This window comes from Battus philenor, unplaced genomic scaffold (assembly GCF_028537555.1).
Source record: "Battus philenor isolate CCGP_79_NKW_IND1 unplaced genomic scaffold, ilBatPhil1.0.hap1 SCAF_28, whole genome shotgun sequence".
NCBI lineage: Eukaryota > Metazoa > Arthropoda > Insecta > Lepidoptera > Papilionidae > Battus > Battus philenor.
The window spans coordinates 6,496,414-6,510,034 of record NW_027181691.1 but is presented as its reverse complement, the minus strand read 5'-3'; the positions used below and the strand labels follow the sequence as shown (position 1 = coordinate 6,510,034).

At 31.8% G+C, this 13,621-nt stretch overlaps 1 protein-coding gene across 1 annotated transcript in view; it reads right to left on the bottom strand.

Moving 5' to 3' along the window:
* Positions 1-13,621, bottom strand: part of C15 (homeobox protein C15) — a 55,380-nt gene that overhangs the window by 27,902 nt on the left and 13,857 nt on the right. The window lies entirely within an intron of this gene.

Below are 13,621 nucleotides of genomic sequence, written 5' to 3'. Positions count from 1 at the left end.
GAAAACAATGTTAAAAGGCATTTTAAGTCCAAAATAATCATCATAATGGTACAAGTTATAAAAAGACTTATTGAAAAATATAAATATAAAATATTATTGAAGGTGATATTAGATTGGTTTATTTGCCACTATTTATATCACTCATTAGTCGAACTTTGCCAATTAATAATAATGAATTCTGGTCAGACAAAAAATCCAAAACTTTCAAAAAAATTACATAAATTAAAATAAAATACAGATACGTAATTTTGGAAACGCGATTCATAAAATTTAATTCCTTAAAGTGATAAAATTATACCTTACGTTATTATGCCCCAGTGATCTAAGAAATGAAAAAAAAAAACTGACCGTTTCTAATTCTAATAAAGTCAATTTGAATGCGAAAGTATAAATGCTGGCTACTCATCAAAATCATTCACAAGAGTTCTTTTATCAAATAATAACATCGGGCCAATTACGCAAACGGCTCCAAACTCTTGTCCATACATTTACGTTTTATCTTGGTAATTGAAATCACGAAGTAATCGTCTTGGTTATATGCCCGAATACAAAATGTCGTGTTTAAATAAAAATCTCATTAATGTACTTCCCGCGTTCGGTCCTACCGTATATTACAGCTGTAACCAATTTCCCCGACTCAATGCATCTCAAATTATAGTGTTGGTGATTTTTATCCAAAGTAGAAATAATTTTTTAACCGTCTAACATTGATTTTAAAATTAAATAGAAAACGTAATTATAATATAAGTTTTGAATTGTTGTTTGCTATCTACCTTTGTGGACTTTGTACTGGCAGAAGTTAATATCCTATCGCATTACATGAGAAAAAAATAAATTATAGTAACATATTTATAATTAGTCATACATAAATATTGTTTAACAACTATAACTAATCCTTAATCAAGTTTTTTCTAGAACATCTCTTAGGCGTAGCACTTAATTTTCTTTACATCGAGGTGACCTAATTAGAATATGAAAAACGGGAATTTTGTATAAATATTTCGTAAAATTTGTATTTATAAATCACAGAAGAAATAGTTGTAGATCTTTTTACATTACTTTTGTAACAGCAATGCTATTTACCACATGTGCTGTAGCAGTGTATTAGAAATGAAACTCTCCGATTTAGGTTTTGAATGTGATGTGCGTAATTGTAAAATAATTTTGACCTTTGGACTTTGGACCCTAGACGCGGCATTATAAGGAAATTCACAGTCCCCCAGAAAGCAATTGATAGAGCTATGATCGGAATTTTGCTGCGAAATCAAATGAGAGGTTCTGCAGAAGAACCAAAGTCACCCTCTTCGCTCAAAGGATCGTTCGTCTGAAGTGGGGCGGGTACATCGCTTGTGCAACTGACGGCCGTCGAGGCTTTATAGTCCTTGAATGGCAAATATGAGCCTGTAAACATAGTCACAATCGCGGGAAGTCGCTAGATGTGGGCAGAACAGATCTTTCATTTGGAGGTCTTTTGGACCTCGGCTGATATGATAACGATGATGATGACAGAAATAATAGTAATGAAATTATATTACTATAATTCGCTTAAAACATAAAAATTTCAAGGAAATATTAAACTTTAATTTTAACATTTTTAATACAAAATTACAAACCGTTTTCATTAAAAGTAAATTTATTTTTGACTTACATCATCCACGCCATATCATTACATTTATAAATCGTTCAAAATGGCGGCGGTACTCTTATACAATTTGAAACTGAATAAAGTGAATACGTTTAATGGCGGTTCGCGATTGGTCCACAGTCGCGTAATGGTCGGCGCTGCGTAATAGATCGATTTGCGTTTAATGATCCGTGAGATGAGATCATGACAATAACTAGAATACTGCTGTCAACGTCGACCGCTTGTTCATTATACGAATGGTTTATAACGATTCTGACCCACATTTACAAACGAGTACACCATCGTGCCGGTGTGAAAAATTTAATTAAATATTTCACTATAAGTTTTAGGTTTAGGTACTTACCGAAATGTAAGTAAGATGTAAATATTAATACCTTATGTACAGAATGATTGGTTATAGGCATAATAAATTTAAAGGCGAGATTGTATAGCTCATTTGCCAGCAAAAAGCACCAAAGATTTGACACCTACTCCAATCAACCTCTGTATGATCAGTTGACCCTGAGATATGTTACATTATGTTTGTCTTTTCTATCGGACTGCGATTGGCCAATAACTTCTAGCAGTACTAATAAATTTTAATACATAGTAATCCGAATTTTGAAAACTCTTTTTCTTAATTCATTATCATTTTGTTACTTATTTTTACTGAAAGTATTGATTTGGGTTGAGAATCGACATCGTTTCAGCCTATTGACGCCCACTGCAAAGATATACGCCTCCCCCAAAGATATCTATAGGGAATTTACCATAATCTCCAGGCTTGGCCCGTGGGGGATGTACCATATTGCAATTAATAGAAAATGCTATAGCTATAAGTACATTCACATTTCTAATCCTTTTATACCTATTACCTATCACACATTTTTTTTGATAAAATTATAATACGAAACGTGAGAAGCGTGTTCTATTTTCAAACTTAGTTTCAAGTTTTACAGTAGAAAGGTTGGTGCAGAAAGAACAAAAAACTTGAACAAGAAAGATGTACGTTCACAATACAATTCGTAATCCGGAATGGAATCTTTTTAATTGGGAATCAAAAAGTTGTCGACTAGTATTATCCGCTACACTATTTTCTTACTATTACACACATTCTCAGTTAATTTTATTAAAGGTTTGTGGTACATCGTTGATTTTTTTTTTAAGTTTTTTGCATTTATTTATGTACCTAAACATAGAAGTATAGCGAGAAACGTATTTGGACAAATAAATGTTGTTCTTATGATAACTTAGTAAAAATATAGTTCTTAATATAAAATATAAAATTACAATGAAAATGTAGTTCGAAATCATTTCGACGCTCTGAAATTATAACATGGCTAACTTGCTATTAAATATATTTTTTCAATGGACTTACCTTTCAATAATAATAAATCACATCATTATATTTTTTTATATACAATGTAAACAGTCGACGCTAAGTCACGTGTTTTACTTGATCGATTTTATATATTAAAGTGATATTACTTCAATATTTTACTTATTTCTGGAAATGACAAATGTAAATGTCCTGAAGTATTATTGTTTGAACAAAAACCTGCACTGGTATGCCCTATGGGTTAATTGTTATGATTATAGTGTATTTTCTGTGTCAAAAACCTTACTCAATGTTAACTATTTTTACGACTTTTAGTAACATCCGAAAAACTATTATTACCGCATTGAAATAGGTTAGATTATCTCTGTACTACGTTCTTATGTAATAACGTTATAATAAATAGAAAATCTTTAAGACGTCTGGATATAGACCCGGATTTTACCTTTATACGAAGTATTTGAAATATAATTCCGTGACAGACGTTATTTTTAAATATCATTGTTTATAGGCTGCATGTCACGAATTCCGTGACATTATTGTTGCCTCTCTTTTCTAAAAAATGCAATCGCATTTAACGGCGCGCTCCCATTGGTCCGACGAATGTAATGGCTGCTTCTCGTGACCGCAAATTGCTCTGTACGTTATTTCGTTGTATTATAGTATAAGAACGTTGCTTGTGACCTTTGTTCCGCCGCTGCTTAGTTATAAGTGCAACCATTTGCCATTTATTTTATTAGAGACAATACACGTTTTAATTTTTTTTTTGTTTGAACAACTGTTTGGTTTCTGTGCTTTGTCCATGTTTAGTTTTATTACGGGTCTTGTAATTGTCAAGAAAATTAATAACTTAAAGAACTTTTCTTTACGTTATTAATTTTCTTGATAGATGAGATGCTTTCATCATCATCATCATCATCATCATGCTAGCCGATGGAAGGGCACTGCAAGTCATAGACCTCTCCCAAATGTCGCCACAATCTCGCGAACTTGTCCATTTCACCGCTCCATCTAATAGGAGGCCTACCCACGCTGCTTATACCGGCTCGGTGATCGCCATTCGAGAATCTTTCAACTATAACGGCCCATTGCACGAGCGATGTATCCAGCCTTCTGCCACTTCAGGCTTTTTAGAGCTTTGTCTGTTACCTTCGTTCTTCAAAAGTTAATTGACATTGTACAATAACTGTATTATATCATCCTCCTCGCATCATTTTTCTTATTGCTGAGGATCATGATGCCCTGTGTTCAGGGCAAACTTCTTTTTCTTTATTCTGGGCGACTTGTTGCCCTTTGGCAACGTGGAGAGAGCAACACCAAGTGTCGATTGAATTTGGTCCGGCTGACCGCGACCACCAGGGCGTTTGCCCTCAAATTCTTAATTTACTACAAAACAAAAATCCTTGTTAAATATTTATATTATTTGAGATTCTAATTTGTTTTACCAGCATGATTCAGAAGATTGGCAATGTCAAGCGATGCGTAAGATGATCACCCAGAAAGTCAAATTCAAATTCAAAATATCTTATTTAACTAGACATTCACATGCGATTTTGAATCCTCAATTATTTTAACATTATAAGTAATAAGATACCACCGACTCCGAACGCTGATCTGTTAAGAAAAGTTGGTTAGAAACTCAACAATTGCTCTTTTAAATTTATATGTGAATATTATAACATCAATAATGTAAATGTGTCAACAAATCAAGTTTCACATTCTGTGAAAAAGACAACCTTTTTAAGGAAGATGCTTGATGTAGACCGCTTCGATCTAGTCTAATTGAAAATATACGAAAGGCCTATGTACAACAGTAATCGTTGTATATTTAAAATACAATAATAAAGGTACAAATAACTCTGAATCATTGTAAAAATTCAACTTTATTTTTCAGTTTATTACTGCTGTGTACATTATAATAATATTAATTTTCATATTATATAAGAGGGTATATAACCAACACACAATACAGATTAGCAGCGCTCAGATATTTCACTTACGTCACGCGGTGTCGGGGTAGAAAAGGGTGTCGTAATAAGATTCCGTGGGTCGTAATCCGTTTAGAGGCGTATGATTCATGCGTGCGGGCACCCGGCGGCTTAACGTGCGCGTTATGGTTATTGTTACGTTACGGGTTTGCGTTTCCATTGTACGGTTTCAATTTAACTTATTCAATTAGTTTTATAAACAAAATGGCTGTTTCTTTTCCCTTGAGGTAATAAGACCTCATCATATAGTACTGTAATAAATTCTTTGTACCGAAAAATAATGACGAAGTATTATTTGCGGGCCTCATTAGCAAGCCTACAGTCGCTCAATGAGACATGGGTAGAGTCAGTTTCTCTATGAGATCGAATTAGGAATTAGGAAATCTATTGACGAGCGAAGGAAACCGACTTAGCCCAGAGAGCCCATGTTGAGGTGATAGTGGACAGACCACGCAACGTACAGAAAAGTATGCCGCAGGGGCCTTAAGATTCAGGAGTAGAGACCTTTTTAAAATTGTTCCAAAGGTTCGGCAGACAAAAATCGTATTGTAGAGATCTTTGGGGGAAGTTTAGGTCATGCAGTGGCGGTTATAAGCTGAAGAGAAGAAAAAAAAAGATGAAAGAAGAGAAAAAGAAGAAAGAAGAAGAAACACCTTTTACTAACGTTTAAAAAATTCTTTTGCAAAAGTTATGTTGGTTGTATTGTATATAATCTGCACATTCGACAGGCAGAGTACAATAAAAATACAATACAATAAAAACATAGTTTAGCGAACCGTAATAGAATAATAAAATGATTATGAATTTTAATGATAATATTAATAAGAAGCATCTGTTATTCCAAGTAACATATTGATTTTTTCCGTCTAATTTTTTATTTGTAATATTTTTTCTGAGATTATCAATTCGCGGGAAAATCTAAATATTTCTGTTGCATGCTCATTATAATTCTTCTATATTTTATCCATATGCTTCTGTGTAATTCATATTTTCCATAATTTAACATGTGTGTGTCGTATTAGTCAATATTAAATTGGCAAAAAACATGCGTCATTATCTCTTCTCTAAAAAAGAATATTTGTTTGGCATTCAAACGAATATTCTTTTGCGAATCCTATAAGTGTTTTACGACTTTTTTATTATCTTTTACCATTTCCGACGCAATAAAACGTTAAAAAGAAATAATTGAATATCAAATTAAAGTGATAATGTTAAGAAGTCAAGTTGGAAAAATTAACTCGTTGATTAACAGTGAAAGGTTTAAGACTCTCGGAGGGTAATGCTTTTATGATATTATCCCTTTGGGCGGAACCCTTGCCGCCCTCAAAAAGGGTTAGTGGACTTTGAAGAATCTGTTTAATATGCCATTCCTGTTTATTGTATTTTTAAACAGAACTAAAATTCCGAAAATTACAGAAACTAAATAATCTATCATTAGTTAAATAGGATTTTAGAAAATAAAAATTATTAACAAAATTTTTATTGAAACGACTTATTCTTATTTTTGCATCTTTATATACTTACATTAGATATAAAAAATAATATTATACGGAGTGATTGGTCATTAATGAGAAAAGCTTAAATCACCTATTTACAAGCAACCCGAATAAGATGATCACTTTTAGATATGTTAAATCATACTTTTAGCATTACAAAATCTGTAGGGACAGATAGTAATATTAAATAATTTTAATATGTATACTGCAAATTTCGAAAATGCTTTTTTGTTGTTATTTATTATTTCTGAAACCACAGATTAATTGACAGTAATTAAGCTAAAGATTCACTGCTTTAAAGTTTTTACACCTGTTACTAATAATATCCGCCTGTGCATGTTAAATCTCTACCTTATATGAAAACGAACCTATATTAAAAATCATATGGATGATTTAAAAAAACATATTTCATGACATAAAATATGTTTTGTGTTTATGTTATAATTTACATTATACGTTCAACGAAACACGAAAAATTCCCGCCAATATTTTTCCCCGTAACTCGGGAGGCGAAAAAGTCAGAGCAGGAAGACGAATGCCTGACGTCTAATTGGGCTCAGACGTCACCTGGGATTAGAGGCAGATCCTCCATCATTCGGATAGTCGCATTTGTCCGCACCCCTGAATTTCGGCTGTACGCTCTATGATTTAACGAAACCCGTCGCAATGTGTTTACGGATAGGAATTACTCGTTATAATATATTAACCGACGGCATTGTCTACTTTCTATTCGATTTCTGTTTTTACTAATTTTATAAGTAGTTTCATTTCATTAATTCATCAAAGAAAAAATTACATTAGTGTAATTGATAAAAGCTAAGTAATTTAGCACTAATTTTTCCATGTTTTTTTTTATAATTCAAAAACTCTAACATACATTCTTAAATGGTAAAAAAGTGGAGTTTAATAGTTATCCTTTTTAAGAATATAAAAAAATTACAACAAACGTTTTACATTAAGATAATATAAATATAATCGAATACGTCATTCAAAACAAAAATGTTAAAATTAAACGTCTTAACGTTTATGTAATCCGGTTTATGTACACGTAATGTCATAAACTGACGATTTTTTATTGTTTTTTTTTGCAAACTTTAAATAACATCTTTCATAAATCTTCATTAATACAAAAGAACACAAAAGCAATAAAATTCTGTGTCGTTATTTTAATATATTCAACGAAGCGTAACCAATGAACACGGCAATGTCTTTAAAAAAAAAGCTAGCATCTAGGTTACACACGCTGAGCTTTATCGAGCGTAAAATACAACAGCGATAGTATGTGGAAAACAAAGCAAAAGAGAGGGTGAGCTTGGAAATGTACGACCTCGTGTCCTACATGGATAACGACAAAGGGAGCGCGCCAAAACCGAAACATCATAAGGGCGGCTATTTGCAAGAGCTTTTGTTGTTGCAATGTTGGCAGCGGTGGCCTGATTGCATTCCGCTTTTGGCTGAATTTTCCATGAGCATGTAACCCCGTTTTGTACTGTTGGGGTTTTGTATGTTGGTAGTGTGCAAAATGCATGCGATTCGTGCCAGTTCATTTTTTTTTCGTCCATTGTACGGTGTAATTGGAAAATGGCCGCCCTCCTATGTTTGCGCGCACAACCTCTAGATTGTTATTTACGGCCGATTGCTAGCAATCCGTGTTTATTGGCAAAAGATTTTCTAATATATCTTCATAATGTGATTAAATTTGTTATTTCATTTTCGAGATCTTGTTATAAGTTTTATTTGACCAGTTTTTGGAATTTTAAATTTATAGACTGTAAAAATGTTAATTATATTTAATTAATCTGTAATAAAGACTGATTTGAATTCAAGATATGATTATTAACTTGTTTTTGAAAATGAAGTTTTATTACCCCAAGTCATAAATAATTATATTATAAATGAATATTTTATTTAAAAAGGCGGACCTGGTCACACTCTGTGCTGAATGTGGTGAGACGCTTTTAACGATTAACGGCATTTGTTCCAATCTGCACTCTGTATTCATATCAGATACAAGCATTACTTATATATTAGAAATTGATCACTTAATGGAAACTAAAAATATCTGAACTTAAACTTAAGACAAACTCACGTGTTCTACGTTCGTCTTGTCCCTTAAATCTTGTTTACCAAGTACTTGCGGTTAATACTTGTGTTGTTTATCAAGTTTTTACCTCTTACTGGTCAATCAAATACACAGCTTAAACACCTTTTTATTGGAAAGTCTTTTAAGAGAAAATTAACTACCAATATATATTTTTTTAATTTTGTTACACTATTTTCTCAAAATGTGTTAGGGCTTTTCTCCCAATATTATCAATATATCAGACGTAAAATGGATACTGTTGGATATTGGGTTCCTTTATAGATTTATAATAGAATCTGTTGAACTTGGCCTGCACCAAGCGCCTTGCAACGATTTCCCCAATGCCGTCCCGCTGTGGATGGACGCTCTACACTGCGCTTATTGGTCTGTTGTCTCCGCTTCAGAATCTTAAGACCCCAGCGACTATTTGTTCTGCGCGCTACGTGACCTGTTCACTGTCGTGTTTAGTTACCTACTCACTGTGCTTTGTCGGTTACTTTGGTTCGAAAACGGATCTCGACATTCCTGTTTCGATAACAGAGAAATTCCGCACAATGACTCCTTGAGCAACTGAGTGCTTGCTAAGGAAACGACTAATATATCACACAAAATAACAGATACTAAACATAGTTGTCTAACAACCCTGTCCCAAACTAGATAGGGGTTGAAGCATAGGTCTCTAATAACGGGGGCAAAAAAAAAACTCTATTTGTCAAACTCAACACGATTAAATTTCGAAAGGAATTTATTACTTCTTGTTCTGTTAATTTTGGAGTATAATAAAGTTGTAAATAATATAATCGGAATATTTAAAAACGACAAAATTAATACAAGGACTACAACGGATATCGGTCGACTATAAAAACGAGAATAAAAAAAACGAATATGTAAGTTTTTTATGATAGACAGGAGAATGTTGAAATATTAAGATGGACTGACAAAATGATGTTACCAGATCAAAAACTTAATTATAATTCTCATTTCATTCAACCGCTACTGAGACAAAGTTTATTTATTCAAATATTATAATGGTACATTTGAATAAATTAATACATATTAATTTAATTACAACATAATTAAAATATTATATTCCGTTTATAATATATTACAGAACTTTTACAATATTCATAAACATGTTCATCATTTATAATACTTACACCAGGGTAGGTTTCCTTTAGACAAGGGTAGCATCGTGATGTCTATACCTATTACAAAATACTAGTTTTCCAAGTGTGACTTGAATTGTAAGATATGAAATACCTATGTTAAGGTTAAAGTGTTTTTGAAAAAAAAAGCGCAAATGAGTATTATATATTTTTAAATAAACAGTAGTTCCGCAGGAAGAGTTGTCTACGTCAACACTAGTCTCATCCTAGCAATTCACATTTCATCTTCATCATTTCACTCGTAAGTCGTTCACAGCTGGACATCTCATCTAGGGTCCCCCTATAGAATTTCAATAGAACCGGTTAAAAGCGGCCTGAATCGAACTTCATACGAAGACTTTATCAAAGTAATTATCTAGTGTGTGGAGGTCCTGCCCTGTGCTCGCTGATTCGTGATTTCCACTTCAGGACCTTAAAGCCACAACGGCCATTTTTGTTCCGCTCTTTATGGCCTGCCGTTTTAATTTTTTTATTTTAATATAAAGTTTTTAATTTTATTTATAGTCATAAAGAAGTAGTTAATTAAATATAGGTTATAACTACTGTCAACTAAGTTAAAAAAACAGACCACTAATATTACGTTTGCACTCGCTGCAGTAGGATATATCATTAATATCTTAATGTTTTAGTTTCTTGTAATAAATATGTAATGCGTATTAAAAACTGACCGAACCGTGTATTTTCAGTTTAACATCGTCGTATCATTTATTCTGTTAACTCTCATTTTATTGTTTGTGGCTGATACATAGGCACGGATATTATATTCAGAAAAATATTTACTAAATATGCGTTTAAAAAAACTGAGCGATTTAATTTGCTGAAACATTACTTTTTGTAGAACATAGACCAATGAAAAAACACAAATCACAAATCGTTTATGAATATCTAAAGCATTTAAATCCGTTACATCATTTTTATTACGTGTGTACTTCACAGATTATCGATTTCAAAACCTGTCGGAGTAGATAAAAATGTCATTCAATTTTATTACTCTTAATTTTTTTTCGCTGTATTATATATTGGAAAAAATGTGTCGACTTAATGGTAATTTATGTATAAGCTACTGTCCTCAATATTTTACAATCGAATGGTAATAAAAATGATTAGAGATTGATGTTTTATCATTTTAATATTCGCTCTACATGCTACGTGATTATGAAAAATTTAAATGAAAAAAAAAATTACTCACACCAACTAGATAAGCTATGAAATAGTACGCCTTATAATTCTTAAGCCTATATTTATCGATAAGAACAGACTGTTACAATATTTTAAACTGGGTAAAGAAATTTTCGAGAAAGATCTATTCTATAAGATCATGATCCAGTGTGTTTGTTAGCCTTTGTTATGGCGTTATCTCGCTTATGTGTTGCACTATTTCAGTCGCTGAATACGGGCAGTGCAAGATCGGTCCTTGTGGTGGAGGCATAGGCCTTGCAGTTGACGTCCGACGTCATGATGATGATCTATTGAACCATGCTTCTCAGTAACTCTTTTCATAACAACGTAGAGCTTACTACTCTTCCATTATTTTTCCTTCTATGTCTTTGAGGCAGGCAGAAATCGTTTTTTTTTTATTTGTCATTCGTCGTCTTAATTTTCTGCCTTTCTTCGTATTTCATTTTTCACATCATCTCTTACTTCTAGACCTTCATTTACATACTATTCTCGCATCGCCACATTTCTCACTGTATTACTATACATTTATGTGTTGAAATTTATATTTACTTTTTTTAAAACTTCGACTTCCTTACCCAAACTTAACTTTTATATTCAATATCACATTTTTATCACTTTTTTGCAATACTGCTAGTATATGCGGCGCTATACATTGTTTCTACTGTACTGTGTTAGGATAAGATAGTATTATTCTAATAATTTTATATGCAATAGATTTTCAAACGATTTCTTTCAGCCAAATGGTGCTGAAAGTGTATAACCCTAATTTAAACTTTGAGTAAGTTACGTTAAGTACTGCCTATGTTATAATAAAAGCTATGATGAAAAGGCAAGTTTTAGTGGAGATGTTTTTTTATTGTAACTGTTGATACCTATTTTTTATCAAAAAGATTTCCGTTATCTATAAAAATACGATACTCTTTAAAATTGTACCTTATATTCAGCTGAGCGTAACCATAAATAGTGTTTAAAATTTATTTTTGTCGTTCGAGCAATTGGACTAAAATATTAAGGAATAGACGCATAAAATTATAGACTTTAATTAATTATTCAAAACTAAAACATTGATAATTCGAGATTCAAAAGAATGAACATAACTCTTATTTGCAATTTTTAAATTTGTACACCTTTCGAGATTAATAAATAATGTTCTTTCAATCAAATATTTAATATATTTTTTTTATTAATATCACTGACATTAAATATTTTGTTATTTTTTATTAGCTTTAATTAACAACTGAAGTAGCTACGCTATTAATTGGCAACAATATTTAAACGGCGGATTGCCCTTTAAAGATTATTAAATAAAAGAAGATTATATAAAAGAAGTAAATAATAATAAAAAAACCGTTTATAACTAAATTAAAAAACACTTAAAAGGCAAGACTTACGCAAAGATACGAGATGTAAGCGGTTAATCACAGCCGTGAGATGTTCACATGACACGAATATCCCCTCTCGCAGTCCTCATTAAACATTGCCCTCCCGATGTCGTCGGACTACCGAGTTACGTGAAACGCACTAATTGTGAATAATTTTGAAACGATCCTCGGCTCGACCCTGTTATTTTCGAAATTGGATTTAAATACGCTTGAACGCAATTTTAGATTGTCTAATGAGAGTCGTCCGCCATGTTTGTTGTTTTGTTTTTAATTATTTTATGGCTGTATGTGCAGCTTCAAACACACCGCGCCGCCATGTTTTTTTTATAAAATTCTATTCTTATCTTTTACTAAAACTTTTTGTTAAAAAGAATTTCACTGAAATTTTATAACGAAATGTAATGCAGTTTCTGGACTAAAGTGAATATGATTTTCATCTGTTTAGTACGATAATAGATAAATTATAAAAATGATTTAATATTATAGTTATACAACGCAAGATTGTTTAAATTCCTTAAAAGAAATCGGAACAACCGTTAAAAATCATCAAGAACTTGATTTGTATAATTAATTACATCCTATAAGCATAATTACAATAATATAATTTAACAAAAGTTTTCAGTTAACTTGTTCTATTTCCTTAAAGTTAGATTTGTTTAAATAATGCTATATATTTAATAAATAAATGGTACTTGGTGCATTTTATCAAATTATTCAAGCATAATACTTTTGAATCTTTATTTTTTCTTGATAATTTCGTATTTTACAATAGTGTACTTGTCATCAATTTTATAAAGGTTTTTCAAAAATCGTCAATTTAATATCGCACATCATTAAAATAGTTTAAAGGTTACAATAATTGTTACCGATTTAAAGATGCGAATACAATACAATTAAAGGCGTGGTTGATAAAACAAGGACACTTTTTAAATGTTTACGACCTTTTACATGCAATACCACTTAACATGCGCTCAATCTTCTAATCACTAAAGCGAAAAATATAAATAGCAATATAATATTTTATGTACGCCGGTCCGTGTCTCCCGGCGGGAAAAGCTTCCCCGTATATTTACACATTTGAAATATGGCGGTTTTTATAACCTCCCAAGTTATGGATTGGCGATAAAATGTATCGGCTTTTGGCCCGTTGGATGTGCATCATTCAAAGTAATACAATAACATAGTGTGTTTAAAATTTTACTTTTTCACAGTTATTTTGTATATAAATTATTCGTATATTTTTTTGTTATAGGATTTGTAAAAAAAATCTCATTGCTATAATAACAACCGAACACACCAAGATTTGGCCATTCGCGAAACTCTTCATGGAAGATGCAAGATTCAGCAGAATAAATATTATAACAGTC